Raw genomic sequence first — 10744 nt, forward strand, 5'->3', positions numbered from 1 at the left:
TTTGAATTACAGATACCAAGGAGAATCCAGGAAGCAGGGTTCCCATTGAGGCAGCCATACCCGCATGTGGGACAGTATGATGGCTGTCCAAGGGATAGCCTGGAAGAAAGCAGGACAATCAAATAAACAAAGAAAGATAATGACGTTATACAGAGATACAGAGCAAAGCTGACGTATGTTTAGAAGAGATGCAGAGACCAGAGAATGCAGGCAATTCTATAAAGGCATCAAGAAAGTATTGAAGATGAGTGACATCTTGGGATCAAGATGAAGAGACTTAGGCTACAAAAGTAATCAAGAGCTCAAGCTATTTCACATGTGTAAATATGCTAAGAAACGCAAGCCGATGAAGTATCCTTGAGGCTAGCTTTATAGTGAATAGAGTGCGGTATCTGCCAACATGGGTACATGGGTATATATATATATATTAGAATCATTAAAAGATGAATGTTCCCACTACGCATGATAGCAGTGCTGAGCAAAAGAAGGAAGGCCGCTTTTATCATTTTGTCGCAGTCCGAAAATAAGTGAATTACAGACAAAACTCAGAAAGGCGAGGTTTGTTTGTTTGTTTGTTTATTCATTTGTTAAGCGCACCAGACTCGTAAGTTAAAGGGCGCAGCAGTATGGAGATGCAAAGCTTACAAAGTTGCGGCATGAGCACAAGATACAATATTTACATACTTACAGGATATACACAAAGTACAAAAATAATGGCAATGAATAGAAATGGCCTATATAATTACAGAGATAAACAATAGGCACTGTACAAAAATATATATTACAAAGTAAGGCCCTTCGTGTGTCACTTAGGCTTGCAAGTAGACTGGATAGCGCACAGGAAGCCTAGATAGCACATTGTCTTCGAAGGTGGCGCCGTACTACATTATTAATGCAAGGTGAGAGGTGGATAAACCCACGAAGCCAAGGTTTTATCAGACTGGAGTGAGCTGACATTGGATACAAATCGTGTGAAAGAACAAGCTCTTGTTCAGAAGGCATGGACGGAAACAAGAAGATGTCAGAGGTTGATTAGAAAATAGCATTTAAATACACTAAAAGCTCAATTTCGTGATCTTTAGTCACGTGGGGATAAGAAGCTGGACGAGCATGATGGTCACACCTACCCATGAGGGCAGACTGTGCCTTCACTCCCCTAAATTCTTCAGTAGCAAGGAACATTTCCAAGAACGAGTTCAAAGCTCAAATTGAAGGCAGACGACTGAGGTGATGATGGTTGGAAATGCTAATTGGTGGGAAGCTATGGTTAAGACTAGCTTATCTGCACCTGGACGCTCAGCCTGCATGCTGCTAACGTAGGTTGGGAAGGTACTGACAGAGGTTAGAAAGTGACTAATGATAGAGGACTGCATGATCATGGGTCCTATAGTTGAGTAGCCAGTTAGATGTCGTATATTTAGTGATGGTCATAGTGACACATTTTTAGGGAAGGGCTTAGTTGCCCCACATGATGTTAAGAAGCCCATCACTTTATTTCACTGCCCAAACGAGTATGGATCGTATACCTAGATAATCCGTTTAGACGGTATCACATTTACCCATAGGTTTTTAAGTTTTGCCACGTAGTATGACGTTGGTGATACGCAGGTTAACGTCATCAATGACGAATATTTACTTTCAAAATGTGATTTTTTTATTAAATGCCTTGAGATCGTGATGAGAGATGTCTGCTGATGTCCGTTGTACTCACTGTTTTAGGTAATTGATATTGAAACAGTTATCCTTTATCCAACTACCTGAGTTGTTTCGATTATTGATGTTTGAATACATTTTGCATCCCATTCTATCCCATGGGTATTGCTATCTCATCTTAAAGGGCTGGGAGATCCAGTTCATGTGGTAGCAGAGTATGGTTACATAACCCATCGACCTGAGTGAGCTTTTGAGATCCCGGAAATATCACACGACCTCTGCCATTCGGCTGAGAGGATGCGAAGCTCCCTGTAGATAGCGGTTTTAGAGTAACGCAAAGTCTTGCAAGCCAGGTTAAATGGGTCCCCTTGTTTTCATGCAGAAACCCCTCCCGGTGTCTACAGGAAGCTGAGTGGATGGAAAGTTGAAGAGGCCACTGAGGAGGCGTGCGATCCTGAGATTTTCAGAAGTTGAAAGATTCGAATGGTGAGTAAAAAACTGAGCGAGGTGGCAAAAGAGTGAATGGGCAGTGGGCGAAGAAAGTGATAAAAGGGAAAACGAGTAACGAAGGGAGCTAGTGTTAAATGTTGAGTAAAAATTGACTTGAGGGGAGGTCAAGCAATTTAAGAAATATCGTGAGGAGGAGCCATGATAAAGAGTATGCCTAGTGCCTGCGTTTTAAAGAACGTTACAGAAGGAACAGCACCTAAAATCCCATAGCGGAAGACATAGGAGGCGGGTTTGATTAAAGACGAACCTAAAGAGGGCTGTTCACACTCCGTACAGGGTATTTTCAGGGGCAGAATTAGTCTTATGAGAGAAGATGAGAGTATATGTGGCCGGCCAAGTGTTTTTGTCTGTCTGTCTGTTTTATGTGTGTTTTATGTGCGTTGTATGTTACATCAAACAGAGTAATTGGAAGGACATTCTTAGGATTGCCGAGTATGCATACAATAATTCAGTACATTCTGGAACTGGACAAAGTCCCTTTTATACCCTATATGGGCACCACCCTCGAACCTCAGACCTTGACTCACCCCAACACTTAGAAATGCCCGCAATGGACCATCTACACGCTACGATTACACAAGCCTTTAAGGAGGCAACTGCACATTTGAAACAGGCGAAAGAAAAATACAAGAAAGATGCTGATCGGTTTAGAAGTGATTCTCCACAATACCAAATAGGGGACCAAGTATGGTTAGCCACAAAACATATACCTCTAAAGGGAACATGGACCTTTAACCCCAGATATTTGGGACCTTACTCTATTAAGGCCATTATCAACCCGGTGGCTGTCAAGTTGGACTTACCTGCTAATATGCGAATTCATCCCGTCTTTCATGTGTCACTTTTGAAGCCAGTGCAACCAGGGACAAGACTAACCAAGCCACCAGACCCCGTCCTTATAGACGGGGAACCCGAATTTGAAGTTAAGAACATCCTGGACTCCAAGATGGTAAAGTCAAAACTTTTTTATTTAATCGACTGGAAAGGTTATGGACCACAGGAAAGGTCTTGCATGCACCTCGATTGGTGAAAAGATTCCACCGAAATTTCCCAGAGAAACCAAAACCACGGGGAAGAACGACTTTAGGAGGGGCCTTGGAGGGGGAGTGCTGTCATGATGCCTACCCCAGGGGACCCAGACCAGGTCCAGCAACCCCGGAAGCAGGCATCAAGTTGTTTTGAATAAGCCCAAAAACCCCTGCTAAAGACTGAAGACACACACAGATGTAGATTTAAAGTTGCACATACATATTCCAAGAAGACTGCACACACATGTACAGAGAAGAGAGTGCAATTTAATTGTTCAAGTAACTTTTCACTGACACCAGACTTGTCTTGATTCCCTAGAAAGTCAGCTGTTTTTAAAGCATTTTAAAATATTTTCATTTAGCCATGTACACACACTGGTCAATAAGTGTCAATGCCATCATTAATGTATACTGTGTTGCTTAGATAGAAGCAATCATAGAGGGAGTGTTTTATGCAATCAATGCTCGTGTGTTAACCAGTCATGAGATTCATGCAGGCAGGTAAAAAATGTGTTTTTATTTATCAATTGTTTTTGTATTGTGAGGAAGCTGAGAGTGTCTCACTGTCTCAACCCTAGGAATCCCTTTCTCAGGTGGCCATCGCCCTTTGATCCAGACCCTTGGGGTGGACGAGCGCGGGAGGAGCACCTGTGTGAGTGGTGCTCAGAGAGTAGGATAGGGGCACCAGATGGCAAGATGCGGTACATCCTACAGTATGATACCTTTTCCCCATCCAACCCAGTAGAGTATCTAGAAACTTAACCCCCCTTTCACACTTTCCGACATTGACACTTTCTCATGCACAACTCACTGTGAGTGACAATGTATTAACACCTCCCTACACGACATTCCCTCTGTTACCATACACCATTTCAGAACCCATACCATTACCCCTCAATCCCACCAGATACCAAACTGGAGGCAAAGCATAGAAGAACCAAGAGAAGGAAAGTACATATGTCACCCTGTGCCCTACAACAACCCATTTGCACCCAACACTACATGTACCCCCTTCACCCCGACGAAAACCCACATGGGTTTTCCAGTATTCTACAGATGAAATAAAAGTCCCATAATCCACCCACACTGTTTTTCCCTGTAACCACTGGGACGAGGAGGAAAGAGATTGGGAGGATAAGGATTACCCATAGGAATCCCATGACCATTAACTCATATGGACAACCACCATGTTGTCCTGCTAACGAGGACAGGCAGGGTCAGGCATTCCCTTCCAAGCACTTACATGTGGATCCAATCACTACTCCCAGGAAGTATAAAAGGAGGGGGAGGAAAGCACACTTTGAGTGAGTTGGAGATGCTAGAAGGTGTAGGAAGCCGGAGGAAGGCCAGAAGAGCTGTAGAGACCCTGGCAGACCTGGAGAAGGAGAAAACTGCCCTGACACTGGCCCTGTGAGTCTAGAGTAGACTGCACTGTGCAGAGGGAGCGGTACCTCCAAAAGGCAAGTCCAGGGGCAGATGGGATTGCCTGGCAGTACCCACAGCAAGACTCCTCGCCAAAGCCAGTCAGATGAATCCAGGTATCTGAGAGTCAGCAGGAGAGACCCTGACCTCAGAACAGTATCCCATTTTAGCTCCTGCAGCTCCCAATGGCAAATGAGGGTTTGGGGAGCTGAGATGTGGGAACAAAATCCTGACAGTGCATTCTGGGACAGGAAGTCCCAAAACCCTTTTTGAAAGCTGTGAGGTGTGAGAGGAGTCCTTTATTCTGCCTTTCCCAACCAGGAAGGGTTGTAGAGAGCCCTTGCAGGGTTATGATGCCGCCAGTAAGCAGGGTTAAGAATACCAGCGTCCCAGTTTCAGTAGGCCTTGTCCACCCAGCTGGTTATCCCAAAAATAACATTGGAATGGTCAGGGAGAAGAGCTTTCCTCTTACCTGGAGCTCCTCTCTTCATTTATCTGAAAGATGACTTTGGAATAAACTCCCAATCAGGTTCCAGTGAATCCTTAAAGACCAAAGATGAGGCTCCCCGCTTATATAGGCAAACTCCTATAGTGCATTGGTCCACATCAGGCCTGGTGGTAGGGGTCTAATCTTGGCTTCTGTAACAACTTCTCTTTGCCTGCTGGTGCCCTGTCTGCAGGAAGTGGGGAAGGGGGAAGTTCGGGAAAGCCCTAGCAAATTCAAAATGAGACCCTTCTGCGGTCTGAACCTCTCCGCTGGGCTAGTCTAACTCTGCCCTCTACCTCTGTCTGCCTACTTCAAAAGGACTCCAGCAATCTGCACCCCAGTGTGATGCCTTTCTCATGGCTGGACGGTCTTTGAAGCAGCGCTTTGCAGTGGGGGCTGGTGAATTTTGTAATTGGAGGGCTGAGCGACTGAGCCCAGCAAGGGAGACCACACCAACCAAAGAGTGTTTGAGGCATTTTCACGCCTTTTTGAATAATGAGCCAAAATGATACAGTATAGAGCAGACTTTTTGTGAAAAATTGGGTAAAAAGCCAGATGGTTTGCAATCAATTTTGTAAGGTAACGAATGAAAATGCATGTCACCAACATTGCACAGGAGCATTTCCCAACGCATTTTCATGCTGCCTTTCCCCACAATATATGTCAGTATAAAAGAATGTTCATGCTGCCTGTGCCCATACATTTCCATACTGGCTGCACCTATACAAGCCGGAATTTCCATATAAGAACATACTATTGTTTGCTTTGTCGTTAATGCCAGCAGTAATACTATAAAAAAAAATGTTCAAGCTGGCTCTGCCAATATATGCCAGTACCTGCACATAACATACTCCTGTTGGCTTTGCCCCGTAAAAATGCTGTGCCACAGTAAGAAATAGCTAGATTGGCTGCATCAAAATGCAGTCTAGCAACATAACAACAGTTAACAATCTTGCTTTATCATAAATCGCTGCTACAAATTCCATGCCAGAGGCAGAAAAAGTAGCCAGACTGGCTACAGCAATGCAGTCCTGTCAAAGTCATGTAACCACACTGATATTTGGGTTATTCTATTTTTTTTTTACTGGACCTCATTCTTAAAGCAAAACTGATGTGTGCGTTAACATTGGCGCCCAGTAAAAAATGCACGCCGTTCAATTTGGGAATGCGGAGGAGAGGGTGGGGGGTGCAGCCAAATCAGAAGCCTGCTCACTGTGCTGGTGATCAGGCTCACCAGCATCTCTCTGCTTTGATTCATTAAATAAAAGAGGCTCACTTACCGGCACAGTGAGTGCCACTCATAGTTGTGTGGGCCTCTGATTTGGAGGAATCCCTTGCTCTTGCACTCCAAAATCATAGCTCTGATTTGGGGGATGGAATGGATGAGGGGCATTTCTTTTTACACATTCATACAAATACCCCCATGCATCTATACACATTAATCACTTTCCCATTCACACACACAAACATAGACACGTTGATTAGACATACAGCCACGCACACATTCACACATTTTATTTTTTACCCGCAGGCACCCCGGTCCAGAATCCACTTCTCCAGGTCCCGTGACTGTCGGATCCACAGAACATGAACATGAATGAGGATTGGGGGGCACTAGTTCCTGCCCATAGGAGCCCGAGTGTGTCCTGGATAGCACCCCAACAGCTCTGATTGAGCATGGAGGCGCAGGAGCACTCAATCGCATATTCAGAGCTGCAGTACCCCAGCAAGCATCCCTAATGAGCCATGCAAGGCTGGAGAAGCAACATGCCCCCGGCTTGCATGGCCTATTGGGCAGGCGTGCATGGGTACCAACAAGAACTCAGCCAAGGAGCGCTCCCTCAAATGCTTGTTACTGCTACTGCTTGTTACTGCTGTGAGGGAACACTCAGTGTTTCGACTGGGCTGGCTTGGTAATGGTTCATACAAAATGGTGGGTAGACACACCATCGCCCTGTATGGTCGAGCCGCCCCAGCCTCTCTGGGAGGGTTCCAAGAGGAAGATGTCGACTCTCCTCAGGGGGATTACAGAAGGCTTTTTGCCCACCCAGACCAGTCGGGTAATCCACACCCAGCCCGGTAATGCATGAGTCACTGCTTCACCAAGCTCCCATTAAAATGACATCCAATGCTTGTGGGTGCATAATTGTTTAATCTCAGTAGCCAACGTGTCAAAAACAGGCATGGCTTGCATTTACATATTAATAACTGCCACTAATCTGTCTGGGTTACAGAGTTATGATAAGTTTAACCATATCTGCAGACGGGCTCTGTCTATCACAACTTTATGTTGCAGAAGCTGCGTTCAGGAATACACATGACCTTTCAACCTTCCCTGCTGCCACTGCTGAGCAGCTGCTGGGGATGTCAGGAAATCGCCTCAGCAAGGTGCATGTGTGCCTGGAGCGTTACGAAAGTGGGATCCGATTATCAGATCTTAGAGAATAACATGCCATCACTTTATTATTGAAAATCTAAACAGTGTAGGCTATTTCACCCTTGCAGGTGGCATTCCGTCACAGCGACTCGACCTACTGGCTGTCTAGAGATGGGCAGCTCAACTTGCTGCCTCTCTGGACAGATGTGCCCACTCACTGACCCCAGGAGAAGATCACCCCAACTTGCTGAATCTCTTTAAATGAGTGCCTCGGCTGGCTGACTGTCAAGGAATTAGCAACCCAGCTATGTAAGTGCTCCTCGTTTCTTTGCAGACATTCTGATGTTGGTTCAAAGAAACAAATCGTGTTGCCTTGAACTCCTAGGCTCGGAGCTCGTGCTCTATGTACCGTTATTTGGGATATGCATGCAAGCAATACAATCAGTTTCTAAAACAAATATTGCTAGCGACCACGTTAATTTTAAGGACAGCAATAATCATTTGATGTTAACCTGGAGCGAAAGTTAAGGCGTACTCTTACATTAAATAATAATAGCGTGAGATATGAACTAACCAAAACGCTGACACTGGCACCCATCAGTCTCTGCAGCTGTGTTGGCACCGCAGCCTCTAAGGGTACACATTTGGGAGCTGGCAGCAGGGGTGGCAAACGGCAAAGGGACTGGCCTCGCAGGTGTGGCGAGTGCTGGGTGCAGACCTGGAAGAAGCCGACACACGGACACCTGCCGGCAGGGCCAGGGGATGGCTGCACGCTGCTTGGCCTCTGCTCGGCTGCAGGAAAGGAGGTGGGAGGGATGCGGGGCTAGAGGTGCGCAGGGAGGACGCCCGGCGGAGTGCCGGGCAGTTTAGGGCGCGCGCACCCCCCTCCCCCCCCCCACTCACTCACCTGTGCGGCTGTGGCTGAACAAAGGCCAGCTGCGCTCCGGCTGGTTCTGCATCCGCAGGTGAGCGCTGCGCCGGGCATCCTCCACCTGCCCCACCTGCTTGCTGCTGCTTGCTCTGCCGCCGGGCATCCTGCCGGACCCGAGCTGCTACTGCCGCCGAGCGCGTTTCCCCTGCTCTCTTCGGTTCATGCCTGCCAAACAGCTGGATACCCCCTGGATTGGAATGACACTCTGCCTCCGTTAAAGGGGAGGACCAGCTTCCCCCCCACCCCCCTCGCTCCTCTTGCGACATTTCATATCCGCCGACACCAGAGTGCAACGTGCATATAACAGACTGGCGGCATTCCGCAGCCTCTGAAAAAAGGACCACCATGAAATGGGGGGAGCTATTTTTAGAACACATTTACAAAAAGTGTACAACACGGCAGTGACGCTGCACGGTCACATCGATGTTTACAGTAACTGTACACTTTTCCTTTTATAGTTTGAATGCATTACTGTCGGAAGGCCAAGGCAATACATGTTTTCATTGTGCTCCATGCAAAGGGCTTGACCAGGGCCCACGAACGAGTGAGTAGAACAGCAGATTTTAGATGGGTTTTGAAGGTATTCTCCCACCCTAATTTTTGAATGGTTCCAACTGGTCTATTATACAGACCGCTTCCAAGCTTTTCAGCTAAAACGTGATCTCTTTTAGAGAAAGGCCGTTATCTCTGCTCAAGGCTGCACGGCATTTTGCTAACGACTCATTACAGATCTGTGTTCAGGGCTTTGGGTGGGACACGGCTCAGGACCTGTGCTCTAGAGCTGGCCCTGCCTGGGCTCCTAGACCTGATGTCACCAGGGCTATAAAGTCACGGGCAATACTGCTCTTGCCCATTAGATGTCGCTGTCACCCATATTTAGAACCACTTACATCATTTGGAGTTAGATCACTTGGTTTGTAATACTATGAAACGGAATCTGCAGAGTACATTATTTTATTTATTTTTTACAACTTTATGATTATTTTTTACAACTTTATGATATAGAAGACTTGCCATTGGAATGTTTGAATACAATTAATGTATACGAGTAATGAATTTCCTTCATAACAACTGAGGCTATTACATTTTTGGTTTGATTACGTTTCGTTTCTATACTTTGCCATTTTATTGTTGATTTTCTTTAATTGGAATCTTTTATTGAGGCTTTTCATCATTAGAGTCAAAAGTTCATTAAATGCACTGTCCACGAAATGAAACATGTCTGGACACTTGAAATCCACGGATGCAACACATTAATGATGTGATTGCTACTGAGTACCGCAGAGCAATCAACGAGTATGTTAAGGTAACAATATTACACCCTGGAAACTTGACACTTTAATTGAGGAACAATTAAAACAGAATGATATAACAAGCACGAGTCCTTTAGCGTGTATTCGGACATGTGTCCGCCTAATGTATGTTTCGGCTGAACCCGGTTTAGTGTTCGCATGTAAAGAGGTAGAGTAAACAAGAGAGAAATGGGACTGGAGGTCTGGGAAGAGGTGTGTCAGAGTATGTTAGAGCGAAAGGTGATTGTTAAGATGGGATATGGAGGGTCGTCCTAGATCAGGTGATCTGCCACCTCTGGCTCTCCAGATGTTTTGGACTACAACTCCCATGATAAGCCACCAATGACTATGCTGGATGTGCGTGATGGGAGTTGTAGTCCAAAACATCTGGAGAACCAGAGGTTGAAGACCCCTACAAGTTAAGGCGAAAAAAAAAGGTTATTGCAAGGCAGGAAGGCCTAAGGGTATATTGAGACATAGGGGGTCATTCCGACCCTGGCTGTAGGGGGTTAACGGCATGGTAAGGATGCCAGTGCCGTTAACCTCCTACCGCCCTATTACAAGGTCCCTTAGCGGGTCCCACCTGGACCGGCTGGTTTTACCATAGAACAAATAACCATGGAGCAAATTTACCATGGAGCAAATAACGGGCCCGCAATTTGCGGGCCCGTTGTTAGCTCCTTCCCCATTCCCATTGAGCCATATGGGGGCTCAAATGGGAATGGGGAATGGTTTTCGAAATGGGGACTTACCGGGTCCGCATAGGTCGGAATGTCCCGGTAAGTCCGCATTCCGACACCACGGACCCCGACCCGAGTTTGGAGGCAGCCATGCTGCTAATAGCACCATGGCTGCTCCAAACTCGAAATGAGGCCCCATGGAGGGGTTGGTATAGCCACATGGTATGGATTTCATCTGGGATGGGCCGCATTACATTAATATTGTAATGTACTTATTATATAGCGCCTTTTAGCATTATTATAGTCTCAATGCGCTTGTGGTTGGAAACGCCCTTGGGGTCACGGAGTAAGATTCCAATGTGTG

At 46.2% G+C, this 10744-nt stretch overlaps 1 protein-coding gene across 2 annotated transcripts in view; it reads right to left on the minus strand.

The window, feature by feature from the left end:
* GPR45 (G protein-coupled receptor 45) overlaps positions 1-8646 on the minus strand; it is a 309197-nt gene extending 300551 nt beyond the window's left edge. For both annotated transcript variants that reach the window (XM_069636920.1, XM_069636921.1), the window contains exon 1: positions 8385-8646. The gene's annotated coding sequence lies outside the window, so the exon portion shown is untranslated. The remainder of the gene's footprint in view (positions 1-8384) is intronic.
* Positions 8647-10744: the final 2098 nt, after the last annotated feature.

Source organism: Ambystoma mexicanum, chromosome 7p, assembly GCF_040938575.1.
Source record: "Ambystoma mexicanum isolate Mex_15411 chromosome 7p, UKY_AmexF1_1, whole genome shotgun sequence".
Taxonomy (NCBI): Eukaryota; Metazoa; Chordata; class Amphibia; order Caudata; family Ambystomatidae; genus Ambystoma; species Ambystoma mexicanum.